General features: G+C 42.5%; 1 pseudogene; it reads right to left on the reverse strand.

Annotated features, from left to right (window-relative positions):
- LOC115104233 (OTU domain-containing protein 7B-like) overlaps positions 1 to 13,280 on the reverse strand; it is a 35,917-nt pseudogene that overhangs the window by 5,244 nt on the left and 17,393 nt on the right.

Below are 13,280 nucleotides of genomic sequence, written 5' to 3' on the forward strand. Positions count from 1 at the left end.
TTTCTATAGATTCTATAGGAAAATATACATGCTATAATTGGAGGGTGGGACCTACAATGAAGATAATGATGGCACTAGTTCACACAATGGACAGTTATCAAAACAGTCCTCTCTGCCAAGCCCCATAACCATGACAACCGAAGAGTTGTAACACCAAAGTCCTCGTTTTTATTGGAAAGTCAGAATACCTCAGCTCTTCAACAGCGATCCGTCTATTGCTACTTCTCACTAGAGGTTAACGGTGAAATTGCCATGAGGTTGATATTCTTTCTAACTCCCAGCATTAGATTGGAATGCACGAAAAGGCCCCTCAAACCATTTAGTGTGAGGTCATTTTATGGGTGGTTTGTTTTCAACATGGGGTTTGTGAAGCAGAGGGAATGACTGCCGACTAGAACAAAACAGATAATTACAACCCACATAATAACAGAAACCCACACAGTTATGTAACACAGTAAATAGCATATATATATATATATATATATAAATATCTTCATTTCAATTTAACCATCCATTACAACATGCTAAAAACGTAACCAGGTAGGTAACATATGATCTAAGCTTCACATTCACGAACAATTTAGAGGGGTTGTTCATGTATGCTATTGTTACAAAATGATCTGCAACCAGGGCTGAATCCAAACCGACAACTCAAATGGTCACAATCTCCCATTGACATCAATGCATGACTGAGGGAAGTGTGTTAAGAGTTAGGATTCCCCCTTAGCGAATGAGAACACGAAAGATACCTCACAGGGCAGGGGCAGCCAGGTGACAGTCATGTAGCTGTGTAGCAGCTGGAGCTTTGCCTCCAGGGATAGGGTCACACTGAGGGAGGAAGACAGACAGGTCAAAGTTCAAAACGGAGGGTGAAATCGCCTTGTCGTACCCCTAACAGTAACACCATGTTGGGTGAAACATTTAGAGAAAGGGCTGCTTCCCAGAATATTACATGCATCATTTAGAGAAAGGGAAATAAGAACTAGGCTACATAAGTGATGTCTGGAAACATGACAGTTATTCAAACTAGGCTAATGGCATGGCATCTGTTCAAGTCTTGAGGCCCAAACGGCTCACTTGAAACTATGTAACCTTTGATAATGGATAAATACTGTGTCAGAAATGTAGCCAACATGAATGCATGATGGTGTAGAGCTGAAATTCTAATTCCCCATACAAATGGTTCTATAATCCATTTGACAAACTATGTACAGTGCCTTCAGAAAGTATTCATACCCCTTGACTTATTCCACATTTTGTGCCTGAATTCAAAATGGAGTAAATAATCTCACCCATCCACACACAATACCCCAAATGGTATACCCCACGTTTTTAGAAACGTTTGCTCATTTATTTCCGTAAAGTATTCACACCGAGTCAATACATGTTAGAATCACTTTTGGCAGCGATTACATCCGTGAGTCTTTCTGGGTAGGTCTCTAAGAGCCTTGCACACCTGGATTGTACAATATTTGCACATTTTATTAGTTTATTCTTTAAGCTCTGTCAAGTTGGTTGTTGATCATTGATAGACAGCCCTTTTCAAGTCTTGCCATAGATAAGCTGATTTAAGTCAAAACTGTAACTGACATTCAATGTTATCTTGGTAAGCAGCTCCAGTGTATATTTGGCATTGTTTTATGTTATTGTCCTGCTAAAAGGTGAATTTCTCTACCAGTGTCTGTTGGAAAGCAAACTGAAGCAGGTTTTCCTCTAGGATTTTGCCTGTGCTTAGCTCTATTCTGTTTCTTTTATCCTAAATAACTCAATAGTCCTTGCTGAATACCAGCATACCCATAACAGGATGCAGCCACCACCATGCTTGAAAATATGAAGAGCGGTACTCAGTGATGTGTTGTTGGATTTGCCCCAAACATAATGCTTCGAATTCAGGACATAAAGTTAATTTCTTTACAGTTTTACTTTAGTGCCTTTTTGTAAACAGGATGCATGTTTTGGAATATTTGTATTCTATATAGTCATCCTTCTTTTCACTCTGCCATTTAGTTTAGTATAGGGGAGTAGTGCTGAGAAATTAAATACAAGTTATTTTTTGTTTTTTAAAAGAACTAATCGTGTTGTTGGTTCAATTATTTGAAATCCATTTTTCCCTGTGAGCTCAATGCGCACATTGCAGTTTCTCTAGAGATAAATCTGATCCAGCCTGAACTGTGCGATGTAGTAGTGAGTTGTAGTTTCCAGCAGACAAATATTTACATATTTTGGAACTTAAAATGTGGTAATTAACTACAATGACCATAATCCATTGCACATCTACTTTTCCGGTCTTTCTTTTACACCTGCTACAGAAGAGACACAAATATTTGATCGTGATTGGACATAACTAGCGAAGCAACAGCTGCTTTCTATCTCTACCTGAAAATACAGGAGTCATAAAAGTATGCCTTTGAAGAACTAAAACAAATTGGGATTTTGTCAGACAGCAGCTCTACAGAGATGAGGACTTCGAATTAAATAAAGCCATAAAACAAATGTAATATAACTGAAATATTATTAAAGTCATGTGAATAAATGATAAGCAGTAATAGACAGTCCACTACCATCATGGGACTTTTATTCATTGTTTTATTCAACCAAAATAATCAAGACGTGATTATTTTTATATAATCAAACCAAAACGACCTAAAAAAGCACCAATCGCTCAGCACTATTGTGGAGTAACTACAATGTTGTTGATCCGTCCTCAGTTCTGTCACAGCCATTAAACTTTAACTGTTTTAAAGTCACCATTGGCCTCCTAGTGAAATCCCTGAGCGGTTTCCTTCTTCTCTGGCAACGGAGAAGTCACTGGGTGTATTGACAAACCGTCCGAAGTGTAATTAATAACTTAACCATGCTCAAAGGGGTATTCAATGTCTGCCTCTTTTTTTTATCAAATAAAAAAAAATGTATCTACCATAAGGCGTTCTTCGCAAGGCATTGAAAAATGTCCCTGGTCTTTGTGGTTGAATCTGTGTTTGAAATTCACTGCTCGACTAAGAGACCTTAAAGATAATTGTATGTGTGGGGTACAGAGATGAGGTAGTCATTCAAAAATCATGTTAAACACTATTATTGCAACATGTTTCCTCCTGAACTTATTTAGGGTTGCCATAACAAAGGGGTTGAATACTTACTGGCCAAAGACATTTTAACTTTTAATTTTTTTATTAATTAGTAAAAATTTATAAAAACATAATTCCGCTACAAAATGTGGAAAAAGTCAAGGAGTTTGAATGCTTTCTGAAGGCACTGTGTTAATTCCATTTAAGTTATTTTTGTACACCATTCCAGTTGAAACAACAGCCAATCTTAATCCTGTGGAAAAAATATCCAGTTATTTTTATTTCAGGCTATTTCTGTATTCCCCCTTGTTCCAATCATAGAAGGCATTTAGAGCTAATCTCGCTCTGACTGACGAGCATTTCTCTAATCTGGAGCAGGGGCCAATACAGGATATTAGGTCCTACGAGGACATAGTGACTGCGTGTGTGTTTTTGGAGGGGGTAATGCAGACCCAATTTGAAGTGCAATGAGTCAGATCATACCTTGCCAACATGACATTGTCCGTGTCATCCTTTCCCCATTCCCAGTCCTTCCCAGGGTCCACTGCAAAGTGTACAGGCAGCATTTTGTGTTCTGAGTCAGTGAGAGGGATCACAACTGTGGGGGAGAGGGAGCAAAAATGTTCAAAGTAAAATTAAAAGCATTCTTCAAACCAGCAATTGTCATTCAACTGATGCAAAGTACTAATTAAAAAGGGACCGTAATGGCCAATTTCTATGCCTCATTAAGAATGCAACTGAAAAGACTAGATTCGTGTCTTGGAGGCGTACTTTGATGTTGGTCATGGGGTGAGTTCGTAAACACTGGCAATCTACTCCAATTAGTACTCTGGTTTGAGAGACCCAGAGTGCAGAATAATTGAGGAATTTACAAATGACATACACCCAGTTGACATGTTTCAGTAAAGACTGGCTAAAACTGTTTTATTGTTACAGTCATTAACCCTTCTTGATAAGAGAAGTCTAACCAGCTTTTCTAGGGTGAGTAAAATGGTCAGAGGGAGGTGTTCTCTCATTTGTGTCTGGAAGTAACTAACAAGCTAGCCAACTTCTGCGTGAGTGTTTGACTGATGTTGTGAGATCAGAATGCTACTCTTCAGTCGGAGTGTCAAGTGAGTGATACTTTACAAACAAAACACTGTCAGTCAAGGGAATTACTTGAAACCAAAACTTCAAATATTACAAAGAAATCAGATGTCACAGGTACCCCTGTTAGTCCATTTTGGGACTATGATTGATGTGCAGTTCCTCTAATTTCGACCTTGGTGAGGTATATTCTATTCATGTGGTCCACTTCACTATGAAACGTGTTGGTTTTGTTGTAATAGGTAGCTAAGAGGATGATAAAAACATAACATTACCTTGCTCTTTCGAGTTGTCCTTCTGCTCCATGGAGACGAGGGCAGAGAAGTGGGCCTGGTCGTACGCCAGCACTAAGGGCGAGCGATGGCACTTGGCAGCTGGCACCTCCAGGGGCAGATAGATCCCTCCGAATGGGATTGGGGCAAAAGCTGTCGAGGGAAGGAAGGAGGAGGAGAACAACATTCAGCATAAAACATCACAATCAGTTACAACACTAAAGTTCATAAAGCACAGCTTATGGATGTAAGGCGGCGAAATTGGTAATATCAAGATGTGTCACCTTACCCTCTCCTCCAGAGTCCCTGAGCATGGTGTCTGCCACCACTACTATGGGCCTCCTCAAGACATGGGCCAGGACGAACACATGGAACTCCTCCAGACTCTCGTACACAGGCTCCTCTGATGACTCCGTCCTGCACATAGGAAACGAACAGGGTCAGATCAGGAAACACGCAGGAAGTGACATAGGTAGCCACTATCTAACATTTTCCTCTTACTATCTTAGTCTTTGTTCCAAAACAGAGGCTCATGATGGGCCACAACTCCATGTGGTATGCCTCAAACTTAATATAATAGTATACATAAATAATGCGTGTGAGAGGTGTCCGAGACAGGTCTTACCCATTGCTGCCATTGGTGCTGTAGTGTATCCTAGGTTCACTGGAGGCCAGTTTTAGCAGCTCATTCCACTCCTTCTGCCACTCCTCCTCTGTGTACACCAGACCAGACTGTGGACACACACACACTTCAATACACTGAAATGGAAGTTTGGACTGTAAACAATCCATTGGACAAAGTTTCACATGGATCCAACCTAGTGAATCCCCCACCTCTTTGTTCTGCAGGGTCTGCTGCCACCTCCACCTGCGTCTCAGCGACTCCCTCTCCTGGCCGTGGTCCATCAGTGCATACAGAGACTTCCGCAGCATCAGGTCACGGTCATGAAAGCCCCACATACCTGCAAGGCCGTACAGGCACATAGTATAAACAACACCATCTCAAAGAAAGAAAAACCAGTGGTTACATCCAAACCTTACTCAAGGTAAAAGGCAAGTTGTTTGATGTGGGAGTTGTGTTCTTAATTAGCCTAGTGTGCCATTATGGGCTGTAGCTTCAGGAATATCACAAATAAAGCCCAATTTATAAGGATGGATTACAAGGCATTTTAGCTACAATGCCTCAATTGGATCCTAATTAACTGCTCTGGGTTAAGCCTCTCCAGTAGGACACTGACGCTTAGCTATAATGTGTCCCACAATTATTCAAGGGCTTACTTCAGCTAACAATGAAGCTCTCATCATTGATTGACATAGCAGAGTATGACCTAACACGTTAGATTTGGATCTTGTTTGAAAGGCTATGACACTCACCCAACGACGCTGCATGTAACAGGCAGTTTCCGTCCCCACTCGTCGCCAATGGCAATAGACTCTGACAGTTAGGTCCCACCCGTGTCCACCAATTGAGTCGGCCTTAATGTAAACAGAACAGGCACTCGCGGTTTCATTCACACTAAAAACAATTCAGCATGCACGTCTAGAACTGAGAAGCTATGGTGTACACGGTCACCTACACGACACAATTAACAAGATTGCCTCAGAAGTGAATAAAGTCATTTATTTGTAATTGGTGGCAGCAGTGGGACCCGTGCAGTTAAACTCACCGGCGTGCTCTAGGGCCACCATCATAGATTGCTCGATGAGGTCCCTCTCGATGAAGCCACGAAAGTCGTCCCGGTACACGGTGAGGTCGGGCAGCTGGAATGTGCACAGAGGCGTGTCCAGAAGGGGCTCACTACTACAGTTGCCCGTACTGGAGACGTGTGACCGTGCCAGGGACACGATGGTAGAGCTGGCATGGGAGATGCCTCTCGATAGACGCTTCTCTGTGGCTGCGGAGGGAGGTACCACAAGAGAGAAAGAGGAGTTTAGGTTAGTTGTGGGAAGGGGTAGGAAAGAGAAATTGGACAAGGGGAAAGTATACAAGGAAGGCTGACTTGAGAGAATTGACAAAAATAAAAAGTTAACAAAACAAAAGGAGAGGGTTCTACTTTATCACAATGAGGAGAACAAGAGGACAACAGATAAGTGGTTGTAAATAAGTGACATTATGCCCAAAATATACATTTTTTTTTAACTTACCACTATTTTCACCTTGCAGCACCTCCTCTTGACGGTGAAGAAGGGGGCGCCCCACTCTGGCCATCTCCTTCTCCGGGCCTGGGTACGTCCTCTCCTCAGCAAAAGAGTACGACAGGTTCCCAGCATGCACTTGTCGCAGCTGTTCAAAGTCACTGAGGGCAGCGGTGAGATCCCAGTTCTTCCCTGCAAATGGAAAGGACAAGTCAAACCTGACCGAAAAAGCCAACGCATTCTATAAAAGTCAGATCCACTCAACAGTCATTAGTATGAATATTTACCATATGTCAACAGAACCATAGCGACTGTTATCGTATGTAAAGGCCACTGACACATTCCATTGCTTGAGTAAATACTTGAATTTTGAGCACGTCTTGTCTCTCACCACCGTATAGCTACTGCAGTGCATTACATTTTGAACCCATATTCTTACCTGCAACTTGTGCTGCTGCTAGGCAACAAGAGTTGAGTCTCTTCTGGATTTAACTTCCTCCTTTTACATGATAGCTTACCTAACCAACAGCTCTAACTGGGAGGTGCACTGCTCAATGTATACCCCTCACAAGCAGTTGTCCATAAAACCATCTATTTTACCCCAGAATGCCTTGCAACTCACCCTCTAGCAGGTCTCTGGCTAGTCCTGGTTCGGCTCCAGTGGAACGGACAAAGTCGGACAGGACTGCGTCCATATCCAAGGTCATGTGATCATGAATTTACAGGGCGGCATCAGGGTAGGAAAAAAAACAAACAGGGGATCCGCCCTCCCCGACAAGACCACTGGACCAAGGGGAAGGGGGACTCTTCAACTTGCCTTACACGTCCAGCCAAACCTGAATAGAATCAAAAAGAAGCAAAAACGGATGAAAATGTAAACCTGAACTGGCATCAAATTATGATCCATTTGTACAGCAGGCAGGTATTGTGAAATGTAACGTTATAGGGCCAGAAAAAATGATTCAAGTGTGTTAAATGTAATCTTAACAGCTAACACACAAAAGAAAAGATGGACCATAACCCCACTGACCCTTTCATAGTGCCCATGTGGAAGCCTGTTTTTGTAAAGGGCAACACCTCTGTGGAAAATTATTTTCCAGTTGACCCTTCTGCCTGGCCATGTCTCACTCACCCATGACCACTATTGTGGGTGATCACATTTGCATTGAATCATGGCAACAAGATAACATGTTGGGATGACGCAGATGGGTCTCTGTTTTCTACCTACACAGCACACTCCTAATAGCAAATCTTTACTTGTGCTATTGTGCACAGCCACAGATTCAGTTAACTGGCCGTCACTCCTATCACGATGGGCAATAAAGAATGCTTTACAAAAAGCACCACAGAAAAATGCTCATATGCTCATTGCAAAAAGTACTAGCATTGAATTAGGGAACCTTGACAGCTCAATTATAAAGTTGGCAAACATTTAAGGCCAGACATAAGACAGAAAAGCTATACACAAGGACATTATTGAACTCGCCTTCAGTTGGAGGCGAGCCTTCCCTTTAAGAAACCATTCTGACTATAAACATGGCTCAGTCAGTGAACCTCCAAACTACAGGGCACAAAGAAGTCTCAAACAATGACCAGGGTTTAGAAAAAGTCCAAAACTGCAGCATTCCATGGGTAATAGAAATCACATTGCTGAAAAGAGGCATTGCTGTATCAGGCAAAATGTCATTTTACTATGGTAAGTGTGATAGGTTTTCAGTGTAGAAAATAGCAATGATAACCCCCAATTGAGACTGGGGAACAATACCTTTTCTACAGATGGGCCATTGAAAGGAGAGATGCAGAGGGCAATCAATACAAGTGCAAGGATGACTGGAAATGTCCCTGACAGAAATAAGATGGGCTTCTAGTGTAAACATCTCAGTCCATAAGGTAGCCTAGTGTTTGGCTGTAAGCACTGTGCCAATGTGACCTATAATACATTTAGCAAATATATAAAACACAACATGCAAACTGTTGGTCCCATGTTTCATGGGCTGAAATAAAACAATCCCAGAAAAGTTCCATACAAAAACCTTATTTCTCTAAGATTTTATGCACAAATTTGTTTACTTCACTGTTTGCGAGCATTTCTCCTTAGCCAAGATAATCCATCCACCCAGCAGGTGTGGCATATCAAGAACATAATGCCACACACCCAAGTTGAGGAAGCGTGCAATTAGCATGCTGACTGCAGGAATGTCCACAAGAGCTGTTGCCTGAGAATTGAATGTTCATTTCTCTACCATAAGCATGTCGTTTTAGAAAATTTGGTAGTATGTCCAGCCAGCTTAACAACCGCAGGACCTCCACATTTGGCTTCTTCACCTGCGGGATCGCCTGACGGAGGTGCTGAAGAGTATTTCTGGCTGTAATAATGCCATTTTGTGAGGGGAAACAAATTCTGATTGACTGACTGGGCCTGGCTCCCCCCATGGCTACACCCCTGCCCAGTCATGTGAAATCCATAGACTGGGGCCAAATGTATTTGACTGATTTCCTTATGACCTGTAACTCTGTAAAACCTTTGTTTTAAAAAACATGTTTCCATGTTGCGTTTATATTTTTCGTTCAGTATAGATATCTGAATTGAGATTATGCTCTCTTTGAGCATACACTGCCTAAAGCAGTAATTCAAATTCCTTTGGTACCCTAGTGTACATCTTAGAGTCTAAAACCCCATTTCCCTTCTATCCTCCTAAATGGTCAAATGTTCCACCTCTCATGTTATGTTATGAATTTGAGATAGTGAAGTTCAAGCTTCAAGCTGTGACTGGACTACCGTCCTTGTTACCTGCAGTCCTCTAGCCCCACCCATGCCTCAGTGAACTCTTCACCACCGCACCTGATGAATCATGAGTTCTCTTTTTCTTTTTTTACACCCATACCTCTCTCTTGACCCAGCCTCACTCGCTCTCCCCTCCTTACAACAAAGGCACACTGGCAGGCAAGATAAGGCAACGGGACAAAAGGTCTTTCTAAACCAGTGAATTTCCAGTGCCCTCGTTCCAATTTCGGCCACAAAAAAAGAGAGAAAAAGACTTCTCTCTGCAGGGTCTCCAACACACTTGCGGTGTAGCAATTCACTGATGTTCACATCTCGTGTCTTTTCCCAAAGCCGATGTAACACACAGCTAGGAGCTGTGGATAGGGGCCAGCCTACCCTTCAACAAAACTATACAGTGCCTTTGGAAAATATTCAGACGCCTTGACTTTTCCACATTTTGCTACGTTACAGTCTTATTCTAAAATCGATTAAACATTACAATTTTACTCAATCTACACACAATACCCCAATAATGACAAACCAAAACCAGGTTTTTAGAAATGTTTGCTAATGTATAAAATATATTAAAATGAAATAACACATTAACATAAGTATTCAGACCCTTTACTCAGCACTTTTGGCAGTGATTACAGCACTGAGTCTTCTTGGTATGACGCTACAAGCTTGGCACACATGTATTTTGGGAGTATCTAACACTCTTCTCTGCAGATCCTCTCAAGCGTTCAGGTTGAATTGGGGAGAGTTGCTGCACAGCTATTTTCAGCTCTCTCCAGAGATGTTGATCGGGTTCAAGTCCGGCCTCTGGCTACTCAAGTCACTTCTGCATTGTCTTGGCTGTGTGCTTCGGGTTGTTGTCCTGTTGGAAGGTGAACCTTCCAACTCGATCTCCCAGTCCATGCCACTGAAAAATATCCCCACAGCATGGGGATATCCATGATGCACTGTAGGGATGGTGCAATGTTTCCTCCAGACGTGACGCTTGGCATTCAGGACAAAGAATTCAATCTTGGTTTCATCAAACCAGAGAATGTTGTTTCTCATGGTCTGAGAGTCTTTAGGTGCCTCTTGGCAAACTCAAAGCAGGTTTTCATGTCCCTTTTAGAGCAGGGTGGCTTCCGTCTGGCCACTCTACCATAAAGGCCTGATTTGTGGAGGGCTACAGAGATGGTTGTCCTTCTGGAAGGTTTTCCCATCGGCACAGAGGAACTCTGGAGCTCTGTCAGAATGACCATCGGATTCTTGGTCACAATCCCTGACCAAGGCCCTTCTCCCCTTTGACCGGGCAACTAGCTCTAGCAAGAGTCTTGGTGGTTCCAAACTTCTTCCATTTAAGAATGATGGAGGCCACTGTGTTCTTGTGGATCTTCAATGCTGCAGACATTTTTGTGTGTGCTTCGACACAATCCTGGCTCGGAGCTCTATGGACAATTTCTTCGGCATCATAGCTTGGTTTTTGCTCAGACATGCACTGTCAACTTTGGGACCTTATATATAGTCAGGTGTGTGCCCTTCCAAATCAATAGAATTTATCACAGGTGGACTGATGATCAATGGAAACAGGATGCACCTGAGCTCAATTTTGAGTCTCATAGCAAAGGGTCTGAATATTTACATATATAAAGGATTCTAAAAACCTGTTTTCACTTTGTCATCATTGGGTATTTTCAGTAGATTGCTGAGGATATTATTTTTTTTGAATCAATTTTAGAATTTAACGTAACAAAACGTGGAAAAAGGGGTCTGAATACTTTCAGAAGGCACTGTTGACAAGAGGCTGTGTGAGTATACTCAGAATTCAAAAGAGATAGGTGTTGAGTTGAGTGGACAAGTACTTCTGGCCCTGGAGGTAGGTTAGTATTTACACTAGTGAGAGAAGCAGAAGCCAGCAACACAATATCTTCCTAGGGCCTGGCTGCCATACAAAGCCTCTTGTTGTGTGGACTTTACTGCATCGCATAAAGATCATTTTATGACCTGATTGGTGTGAGACACTATTACACCTACTGCTGGGAGTTGAGCAAACTAAGTCCTGCAAATAATGATGTATCAACGGACAAGCTAGTGCCAATGCCTGTTGGTAATGTGTCTCTCTGTGGACAGAATGTACGCTGACAGACCAGTGAAAGGACTTTGTTATTCCCAGCCTCTAACATCAGCCATTCCTGTGGACGCACTCAGCTTCTGACGCATCAACCAGCAGGAGCTCCTGACAATGGGGTGAGGTGAGGTCCACAAAACTAGGGAAGGGTCCCACTAAATTATTAGTTGACAGCTGCTAGGGGTGATAAACCGACAAAGACAACAAATTAATGTCAATGTTGTGTCTGCAAGTATTGACAGCAACGTAAGCGATCCGGGGTTGAAACTGTCAGAATTTCCCAAAAATAGTTTCATTCAAGTTTAGGTTTTGTGAGAGACACACCTAAGCGATGGCCTGACTAGCATAATGGCCGTGTTGCCAGCACAGAGCAGTCAGTTGTGTGTGCAGGCCGGCCATGCTTTTGTCTGAAAGGTTACATAATGGGAGCTGCTGCTAGCATGTGGGTGCTGAGCCTGGGAGAGGCCTGGATCACTGAAGCAGACATGGTCACCACGGCCTGCTGCAGCCATTGTGTGGGCCCCTGGAAGATTCATGGAGGTAAACAAGGGATGGAGAGACAACCTCCATCACAGTATAGGCTTCCAGCAGTGAAACAACTGCAGGCTAACCAAAACAGAGACTTCCACGAGACTGAGAAGTCTAATTCAAGCATGTGAAGAACAGGCCTTACTGCAAGTGATTTAGGAGAAACGAGAGTTGAGTGTAAGCACAGTCAATGCGGTGCTAATCTGACTTGGGCTAACAGGTTAGTACAAAGTTAAATGTCAGCAACCCAGAATCTCTGGCCAGCTACTCCATTAGATTCTGGGTGGAGGAACTTCCATCAAGCCTGGACAATAAATTAGATCCAGCTGTACCAGGCACTCTTTCTTGATAAATCTGCATAGCCTGTGGTAGTGCACAGGGGGAGTATCAAGTATCCACAAGGCAGTCATAAACTGGTAGGATGGATGCACAGGTCTGGAATGACCGATATTTCAGAATTTGTGACCTCTGCCAACCCTTTACATAGACGTAATCAGAACCTCGTTAAGCAAACAGACCCCATTTTGGGGCTACTATTAAAGGTTCAACTTCCTGATTTGGCTTTGTTTAGCGACTTGGTCATTACATGCAACGGCCATGACTGAAGCCAAAGTAGAGTTGTCTTGGTGGGTGGTTTAATGTGGGTGTTTTCCCACGTGGCAGGCGTTTGTACATTACTTAAAACAGTTTAACCAGGTCGTGTCTTGAAGTTGCCTAGGTTAGTTATTGACTAAAGAAGTTGGCTAGCACTAAGCAGGCTGGTGTGAACTGTGGCAATGTTGGTTTGACATTGGATAGCCCATATCTGGGGCTGGTTAGGCACCGTCAATATTTTATTTTAGTTGTCTCATTAAATGCCTCAATATGTGTATATGTATTTTTATACAAAGTTCATTTGAGGTTAAGTCATTAAAATTGGGAGCTACTGACATTTTAAAATAATTGTCCCATGTAGGCCTACGTTATGTAATTTACTGATATCCCTATGGTGTTAGTTGGGGACTATCGAATGTCAAACCAAATTGACCATGGGCATTACGAAGGGGGCTCGAGCAGCTACACGTACCTAATTGATGATTGCCTGGGTCCTGCCAGCTGTGTACAGGATTGAAATAAACTCAACCCAAGGAAAACTGTTACAGTACCCTTTATTCTGTGACATACAATTTTTTCCTTTAAAATCTCAGTTTTGGACTTTATGACCAAATTGAAATTGGCTTTTTAGGGGCAGTCACTTTTTAAAGTGAGCCCTCTATGCATCCTTACAAAATGAGAGTGATCTGCACTTCCAGTGAAGGGGGAAGCAGGGT

This window comes from Oncorhynchus nerka, linkage group LG3 (genome assembly GCF_034236695.1).
Source record: "Oncorhynchus nerka isolate Pitt River linkage group LG3, Oner_Uvic_2.0, whole genome shotgun sequence".
NCBI lineage: Eukaryota > Metazoa > Chordata > Actinopteri > Salmoniformes > Salmonidae > Oncorhynchus > Oncorhynchus nerka.